Below are 8676 nucleotides of genomic sequence, written 5' to 3'. Positions count from 1 at the left end.
TTAAGGAAATAACTGTGTTTCAAACGGGGAGTATTTCTCATACTTCGTTGACTCTGCCTAAAACTATAAACTAGAAGCTGAGTTAGCAAGTACTCACCTGCGGCCTCTACTGGAATTTAATGAAATTAAAGCCTTGGATCCTTTTAATGCTATTTGGGGAAAATTTGTGCCTCCATAGTTTTGGAGCAGAAGGAAAACCTAAGTGGCCACTTAATCCAAATTCCTCATTATCTAGAAGCGATTCTGACACACAGAATAATTCTTCGTTTTTTCCACCTATTCGCTTTGTATTTATAGAGTCCCCAATGATTCTCACCTCCTGGAATTCATGTCCTTCACTGTGGCCGCCTCTGCAGGTGCTGCTTGTTGGGACCATTGGCTCTGTCTGTGATCGCCTTGCTTCCTCGGGCTGGGGCAGGGTAGAGGGGGGAATTCTTAAAATGAATATTGAGCTGTACTCTCCAATAAGGCTTGACTTCACAACATTTGCTAGGAGGTTTTAAAAGTTCTGGTAAGGGAGTTGAAGTTAAGTCACAAACAACTTAGGATAGTTGGCAAAACTGCAGGATGCTGCACTTAGCAGGCTTACAGGATACCCGCTGTGACTATTTGAAGACATTCTTATCCTGGTCTAGTCTAGGATGCTGGAGGCCCTCATACAGTGCCCCCATCTCTGAGGCCTGACCAAGCAGGCATTAAGGGAGGCATTCTGGGTAGTGCCACTAGAGCATAGTGGTGCCCTCCACTGGGACGTCCTGCTGCCCCTTGGTGTTCCTGTCCTGGTGGTGAGTCCCAGGACAGTGCATGCAGGGACAAGTCCCATCAGCAGGTCACTTCTTTCATTTATTCTTTTACTCTTTCATTCATTTGTTCCATTTACTTTCATTTTAATATTCATGGACAGTCTATGAAACGACCTGCAGAATATGAGCAGACTATGAGATACTGAGCTTCGTTGTGCTTCATAGTGGGAGGAAACATGTTTTCTTTGCCGGATGTTGAATGACAGCACTCACAGAGTGGTCCCTGGTCAACAGCATCAGCACCCCATTATCTGCTCCCACCCTGACCTCCTGAAGCAGAAACGTTGGTGGGGGTGGACCCAGTACATTTATATTTTAATGAGATTTTAACTGTCAAACCCCTTTCAGACACTGAAATTTGAGGACCACTGAGCTATAAAAATGTAGTAAATTTTCTGATCACAGAAGTCAAACTTGGTTGGGTAAAGGTGGGGGACTAACTCATCTCCTGCTTTGCCTGGAACTGTCTCCCTGTTGGCACTGGAAAGTCTGCACTCCAGGAGCCCCTTTGATCGTGGAAAATAGGGATGCTGGGTCTCTCTGGTAAAGGAGAGTTGGTGGTTCTCTGTTGCAGCCTGAAGGTAATTATGGCAGAAAAAGAATAGAAGGACCAGAAATAAGATTTCAAGATGGAGGGAGATTTTGGAAGCTGCTTTCTGCTTGTCAGTTCTAGGCTGATAGATTCGGTGGCAGCAGGTTACCTGCAGGAAGCCGGCAGATGGCTAAGGCATCTTGCTGAATCCCTTGACATGAGTCACAGCTGTTAGAACTTGATACTTTCTGGAAAGGGGAAGGTTGGCATTCATCAAACTACTGCAAGATGCCAAATAGAAAAAAAAAAGCCACTATTAATCTTAGCAGTGATGACAATGAAATCCCTTTACAGCAAAAAACATAACCAAAAGTGCTTTGTAATTGCAGCAATTTCCATGTCCCAACTGATGGCACCCTAGATTCTAGAAGAATGGTCTCTGGCTTATCTGATTGCAAAAAGGAATTGTGAATAAGATATAACACTCATTCTTCTCAGAGTGAGCATTCACCCTGGATTTTCCCAGGTAGTTACAATTAAAACTCTTTTTGTCCTTCCGTACAATCATAATTTATCATCCTTATAAACTTTCAGTTTTGAAAGTAGAGTCTGTAAATTATAGTAAAAACATCTAATGGTATGTTGTGAGCACGGTGTTAAGTGGTAAAAAGAGAATGAAATAGGAGAGCTGATTTATCTCAGTTAAATCTAAACCATTCCTTAGCAGTGATGACAATGAAAGTTTAGGAAAACTAAGCAAAAGTTCTGAACTTGTTTGCATAGTCGAGTCACCTGGAAACTTTAAAAACTTTTACCTGTTCAGGACTCTAGCCCAGTGATTGCAGTTTAATAGATCTGGGGCAGGAGCCTGGACTTCGATGTCTTTTTATTTTTATTTATTTATCTTAAAATTTTTATCTATTTATTTAATTTTCTTACATCATCATAGTCCCCATAATTCTACCACCACCCACGAACATCACCATAGTCTCCTTTGTTCTTCCCTCTGCTGATTTGACCACCTTTCTTCCCCTCGCCGGCTGTATGTCTAAGATCTAGTTTGCCTGCTAGTTTTGTCTTTTTTTTTTTTTCCTGACCCCTTGTTCAGTTTCCCTACATTTCTCCTATAAGTGAAACCATTTGGTAATTTTCTTTTTCCTTCTGACTTATTTTACTGAGCATGATCCCTCCCAGCTCCATCCATGTTGCTGCGAATGGCATGAGTTTATCTTTTTTGATTGCTGAATAGTATTCAGCATTGTGTATATAGACCACATCTTCTTGATCCAGTCATCTGTTTGGGGTCATTAAAGGTTGTGTCCATATGTTAGCTATTGTAAATAGTGCTGCAATAAACATAGGGGTGTAGGTATCTTTTTGAATCAATGTTTTTGTGTCCTTTGGGTAAATTCCTAGGAGTGGAGTTGCTGGGTCATAAGGTAGCTCCATTTTTAGTCGACACCCAGCTGATTTTATAAGCCATATCTCTTGCCCACTGTTGTAGACGTGTGTATAGTTAAGCCCTATCCCCAAACACCTCTCTACACCTAATCCCACGTGTCCATGGGAGTTCTGTCATATAAGCATACACATAAGATTTTGGAAATAGCTTCATGGCAGGTAGAATAAGTCCACATTAATACATCAATAAATCAATGCAAAAGGCCAACATCCTATTATTTGACAAAGCTAATACTGCACCAGAATCTATTTTCTTAGCAAGAATACCACAAATACCTGGACTGAAAGAAAACAGACACAGATGCACACTTAATGGGGAATACAAGTGTATCTCTGGAGAAAACAGCTACGGCAGATACGGAAACAGATTAATTAAATAAACAGTTGAGTGTATGCCTAGGTTTTAAGTCAATTGGATTCTCTTTTAGATTCCTCCTCTGTCACCTTTTTTTGGACTGAATTTACTTTGTCACTTGGCCCTGGCTGTGCCACTTCTGCCCTAGGGGCAGCTGGAGAAGCCCTCGGTGAACAAATTCAATCCTGCCAATTCCTTCAAAGGAGTCGAAGACACTGAATTTAAGAATATACTGGTCCCCAGCCGAGGCCCACTTCAGCTTGTGCCGTATTAGTACATTTTAAAAAGTCTGCTGTAAAGGGAAAAAGCTGTTACTCTGGGTTTTGAAGACTGGCACTGAAAACCTTTACTTGTTAAATCTGACCAAACATGGAAACAGCAGGAAAAGATGTGTGCGTCTGACGACCATTGTCTTAGTCACCATTTATTATAAAATAAAACCCGAACTTCCAAATCACATAAACCTTTAGAAAGTGTACTTTCAAAATATTTGCTACATCATCATTTTTCTGGACTATACACTCATGGATGTGAAATTTAAAGTTAATGTGGCAGTAGCATGAAAATTTACAAAGAATGTACGAGAAAAAGATTATATTAGTTAAATATTGTTAGGGCCAAGAGACTCAACTAAATCAGGATTTTGTCTGATATTCTTTTATCAGTATGTGCCACAGCCGTAACATGGGAGAGGATATCCTACATTAAAAAAATTATTTTCTTTTGTCCCTTGGTGATAGGAAAGGCTAAGAGGAAGGTGGACGTGATGGAACTTTTATGGGACCAGGCAGAGTTTTTCAGCTCATTAGCATCTGTGTTCTGATCGAAAGTTTATTGGGCAAAAATGTGGCAATCTCAAAATTACACTAATTTTCCCATGCATGCAAGAGAATGGAGCTAACAAAGTCCTTGATCCAGAAGGAAAATGAAAAAATGGAACAATAGAACTTGAACAATGAACCATATCCCAGTTCAAGTAGTGTATATGGAAACTTCAAGAAGGATCACATTGGTACCACTAAGAGTCTCATGTAATGTTTTAGACTTTGTGCTCATAATTATAGCTTATGTCAACCTCAGTCACACCTCTGGGTTTCCCAAGGTACAGATTCCATTTACTCAACAAATATTCATGGTGCTTCCCAGATGCTAGCTCTTCAAACTCTGAAGGTATTGTGGGAAAGGATCGTAAAAACATAATCTAGAAATTGCTTTTGCTATGGAGTTTGCAGTCTAAATGGGGAAGGCAGACAGTAAGTTTTACAGAGTAAATGTAGGGTATCTCAGACGATGGCTTTATGGTGAGATACAAGTACTAGGCCTCAGTGAGAAGGTGACATTTGAGTAGGCTATGCAGTTAGTAGTTGGAAGAAAGTTCCAGGTTTGGGGGAAGGGGCGAGGGGGGAGAAAGGGTGAGGATAAAGGGGTATTACTGATTTTTTTTCCAGTGTGAATTGGCTAGCTCTGAGTGTATCTTTGTTTTCCTAGTCTGAGCTGTGGGATCATGGGCTAATTTTGTTTTCTTCTCTATATTTATTTATACTAAAAGCCTAGCTAGGAAGATTTTTACAATAAGAAAGTGGATACTGAAACACAAACATATTGAGGTATTTAACTTTTCCTGGGAAGCTTTAGCTACAATTAGGATATAACTTTATGACTATGGAGGTCTGAGAGTTGAACCTGACCAGGGTATTTGCCCACTGAAAGCGATCACTTCCATGGCCATCGTGTCCTAAACACCCTTGTCTTTTGACATCGCTCAGCGTTTTGCTAAGACTCCAGGTAGGTCACTGACATAAGAATCAGGAGGAGGTCTGGTAAAACTGAAAGGTTGACTCAAGTAGAAAAGCTCAAGCAGGCCCTAGTGACTTTCCCAGGTGCAGGTTTGAAAAAGAGATAACAAATAATGAGGTGATTACAATGTAGAAATACCATTATCTTCTTTTGCTAGGATTTTAGTCTTTGGATTTATATCAGCATAATCTGTATTTTAGAGTGAAAGAGGAGTGGAGAATGCTAGTGTCCACGAATGCAGAGCAAACTACTATGGAAGCTTAGTTATCTATGAACTATTTTTGGATAACCTTTGGAAGAATTTCCTATAGCAAACACACATTTATTTCTAAAGGAGCTCATTTTAATTACACAAGTTGATTACCTTCGATTAATCAAAATTTCACACATTGTATTTATGTCCAAAACCTCTTTAGGCTACCCACCACCCCAAATCCTAGTTCTCTCCAAGAGGTAACCACTATGATCACTTTGATATGCATTTTACAGACCTTTTCTCTGTATTTACATACAAATATGCACACGGAGAGGGTCGTTACTGAAAAAATATAAATATTATGTATATATATATATAAAGATTTGTGCCTTGCTTCATTGCAACAACATGTCTTGGAGATTTTGCCATGCGAAGAAATAGAATTGTAAATAAAAACAAACAAACAAACAAACAAACAAACCAAAAAAACCCCACCCCAACATATGAAAGCAAAGCTGGGAGCCTAATTAAACAAGGATAGCTCAGCTCTCCCATTTAAGCTTTTACACGGGTTAAATGGGGGAAATATATAGATGCCACTGTAAATATGTTGCCTGCCCTTGAAACGATCTGAGGTTTGCTCGTGGAAGTGGGCTTTGGAGGGTGTGCAGCTTGTGAGTTATTGTGCGGTGGTGGAAGGAGGGTTATCTGAAGTTGGAAGCAATGTGTTAACACCAGATGTGGGCGGGTGTGTCTTCTGAAGCGCTGTGGACGGGGGTGGCCAGTCCCTGTTGAGGTGTTGAGGTGTGTGCATTTTGTGTGTTCCAATGGGACTGAATTGATTTGGGTGCTTCCCCCCCCCCACCCCCCTGCTTTCACCTATCATTTTGCATGGATGAAATTGTGCATAAGCAAATGTGAAATTGGAGTTATGCCCTAGTTCCCCCCCAAGATATCAATTGCGTTGGAACAAATTTGCCTTTTCTGTTCTGGTGTTACAGCAGCACTGACTGTTTGTATAGACACGGACATGTGTTTACACATGCATTACATGTTAAAGGACCCCATATGTTGGACTGAATGCTGTTTCTGTTTTTTCTTTGATTTTCACTTACTATTTTTCTTTCACTTAATACTGCCTCTTAGGGCTTTTTCCATATCAGCCTCTAGTCATTTTTTAAAATGGCATTTAAAGCATTGAGAGATGACTAAATGGCTCTCCAAAGTGCTTGCAACACTTTACACTCCCACTGACATGTTCCCTGCACCCTGGCCAGTATTAGCTTTATCAAATTTATTAACTTTTGCCATCCCAATGGTTATATTTCTCTCTCGATCCTTCTCTCCTATCTCATCTTTGTATCTCCACGCACATTTATTTACACTGTGAAAAATACCTTCCATAGACATACTGATAGAGAAAGGAACTTTAACAGTGTGAAATAGGGAGGGAGGCAATGCTGAAATGGGGAGAAAGAACTAAAAGGGATAGGCAAGAAAATGTAAAGAAGCCTATTAAAAGGAGTGAGAAAAGGAAAAAGAATCCCCTTTCCATTTATTTTTTACTTCTACCTCAGCTAAATCCAGCTTATTCACTTTATGGTCTCCAGTTGGCCCCACTGGGATTCGATCTATCACCAGCTCTGGTTGACATCTCCAAAAATGCAGCTTAAATAGTTTATCCATTCGCTTCGCAACAGCCCTGAGGGCATCAGATTGCACTGTTGCTCAGTGCTGGGTAGCATGGGCCCACAAACGGAGCAGATACAGCTGGTCAGGGGGGTATGATGGTGGGGGCCTGTGAGTCGGGGGCCTCAAATAGCAAAAGCAGCAGAAGGCAGGGGTGCTGGGGTTCAGGCAGGTGTCAGCTGTTTTCCTGCAAAGAGGTTGGTGCTGGACATAAATGCTTCCAGCTGGGCATATTACCAAGCAGGGAAGTCATAATGATTTAATAATTAAATCACATTGGTTTATGATCATTCTTCTTATTAGGAAATATTATTGCTTTTTGATGATATATTGTATGAGATGCAACTTTCATATAAACACTGTGGTTTGCATATACATGTAATATATATTTGCATATATAGATCTCCAAGTCAGAATGACTTACTAAAAGTAGTCATCGAAAAAGAGGATGGAATATTTTTTTTTTTTTTTTTTTTTTTTTTATAGAGGCATGCTTTATTTATTTGTTTGCTGGTTTGTTTGTTTGTTTTGTTTATACATGCACTGGGTACAGTCAGAAGCGCGGGAGGGTGAGAGAATTCACCAGAGCCAGAGCGGGGAGCAGACCAGGCAGAAGGACCGAAATACACTGCTGAGGGGAGCAGCGGGCGGCAGGAGAGGTCTGCGCGCCATGTGGGACCCTCCTCCGGTGGCCGGGGAGCAGCCGGGGATCGAACCGGCGCCGCAGAGGCCGCGGGCAGCTTCGCAACCCAGCGCTCAACCGCTGCGCCACCGGGGAGGCCCGAGGATGAAATATTGATGTAAAGATGCCAAAGATATTTAAGGAAATGTAGAAAATATGAAGATTAATGTGACATTGCTCCTTCAAAGTCAGATGCATTTTTCTGTATGTGAAAGCAGCAGGAAGAGGGATGGTACTGGCTGGCTCCATCTCTGTTTTGCAGTTGGCCTTTTGCACCTTCAACTCCTAAGCTATGATATTGCATATATATATATATATTTATATGCTATATAAAGCACATATATATTTAAAGCATATATATGTTAGTTACAGAAAGTTAACATTTCATTTTTAAATTAAGAACCTGCTTTCCTATCCTCTCTTCTCTTGGTAGTGTCTATCACACATGGGAGGTAGACAGAATTTTATGAGAGGGAAGAGAAATCACGTGAACTCAGCGGCTCTGCAGCAGTCGAGGCCTCTGCCCACCCCCCTCTCTCCCCAGCACCCTTCTCCCTACTACTCTTTGCATTCCCATCTGGGATGACTTGTAGGGGAAGCTCCTAGGATCAGCTCCCGGTGCAAGATGTAGTGGTGAGTTGCAAGGGCAAAGCCAGGCCTTTCTCCCACTTTTCTAGGTGTAACTGGCGCCCAGGGCCAGTTACATAACTTGTAGGACCCAGTGCAAAATGAAATGTGGGGGCACCCTGGTTCAGAAAGCAGGGACAAAACGCTGTTGAAGGCGCTAACATAGTTTTGTCCTGTGTTGTTTTTTTTTTTTTTTTTTTGGTGTGTGTGTGTGTGTGTGTGTGTGGTCTCCCTTTCTCTAGTCTTATTGTATTTTTTATTTGCCATTTAATGCTGTTGCAATTTGTAAGAACTATTACAGTTTGAAATCATTAGTATAATTTTGTCATTTATCCTTAGATCATGCAAATAGAAGACCTTTTAACTTGTATACGGAATCACCGAAATCCTGAAGTTTGTATTTTGTAGCATGTACGTGGATTTGTATTTGGTTCTCACCAGAAGAGTAGCAATGCTGCACAAAATGAACTCGGCTGTTTTATTTTCAATCCTTAATACGCACACATTCCCCCAACGACTCTCTGGCTTACTGAT

The 8676-nt window shown here is 41.0% G+C and overlaps 1 protein-coding gene across 1 annotated transcript in view; it reads left to right on the top strand.

The window, feature by feature from the left end:
- PHEX (phosphate regulating endopeptidase X-linked) overlaps positions 1-8676 on the top strand; it is a 167010-nt gene that overhangs the window by 136318 nt on the left and 22016 nt on the right. The window lies entirely within an intron of this gene.

Source organism: Talpa occidentalis, unplaced genomic scaffold, assembly GCF_014898055.3.
Source record: "Talpa occidentalis isolate TD23 unplaced genomic scaffold, MPIMG_talOcc4v2.1 talOcc4.15, whole genome shotgun sequence".
Taxonomy (NCBI): Eukaryota; Metazoa; Chordata; class Mammalia; order Eulipotyphla; family Talpidae; genus Talpa; species Talpa occidentalis.
The sequence above is the reverse complement of the archived record's forward strand: the minus strand, read 5'-3'. Positions and strand labels throughout refer to the sequence as shown.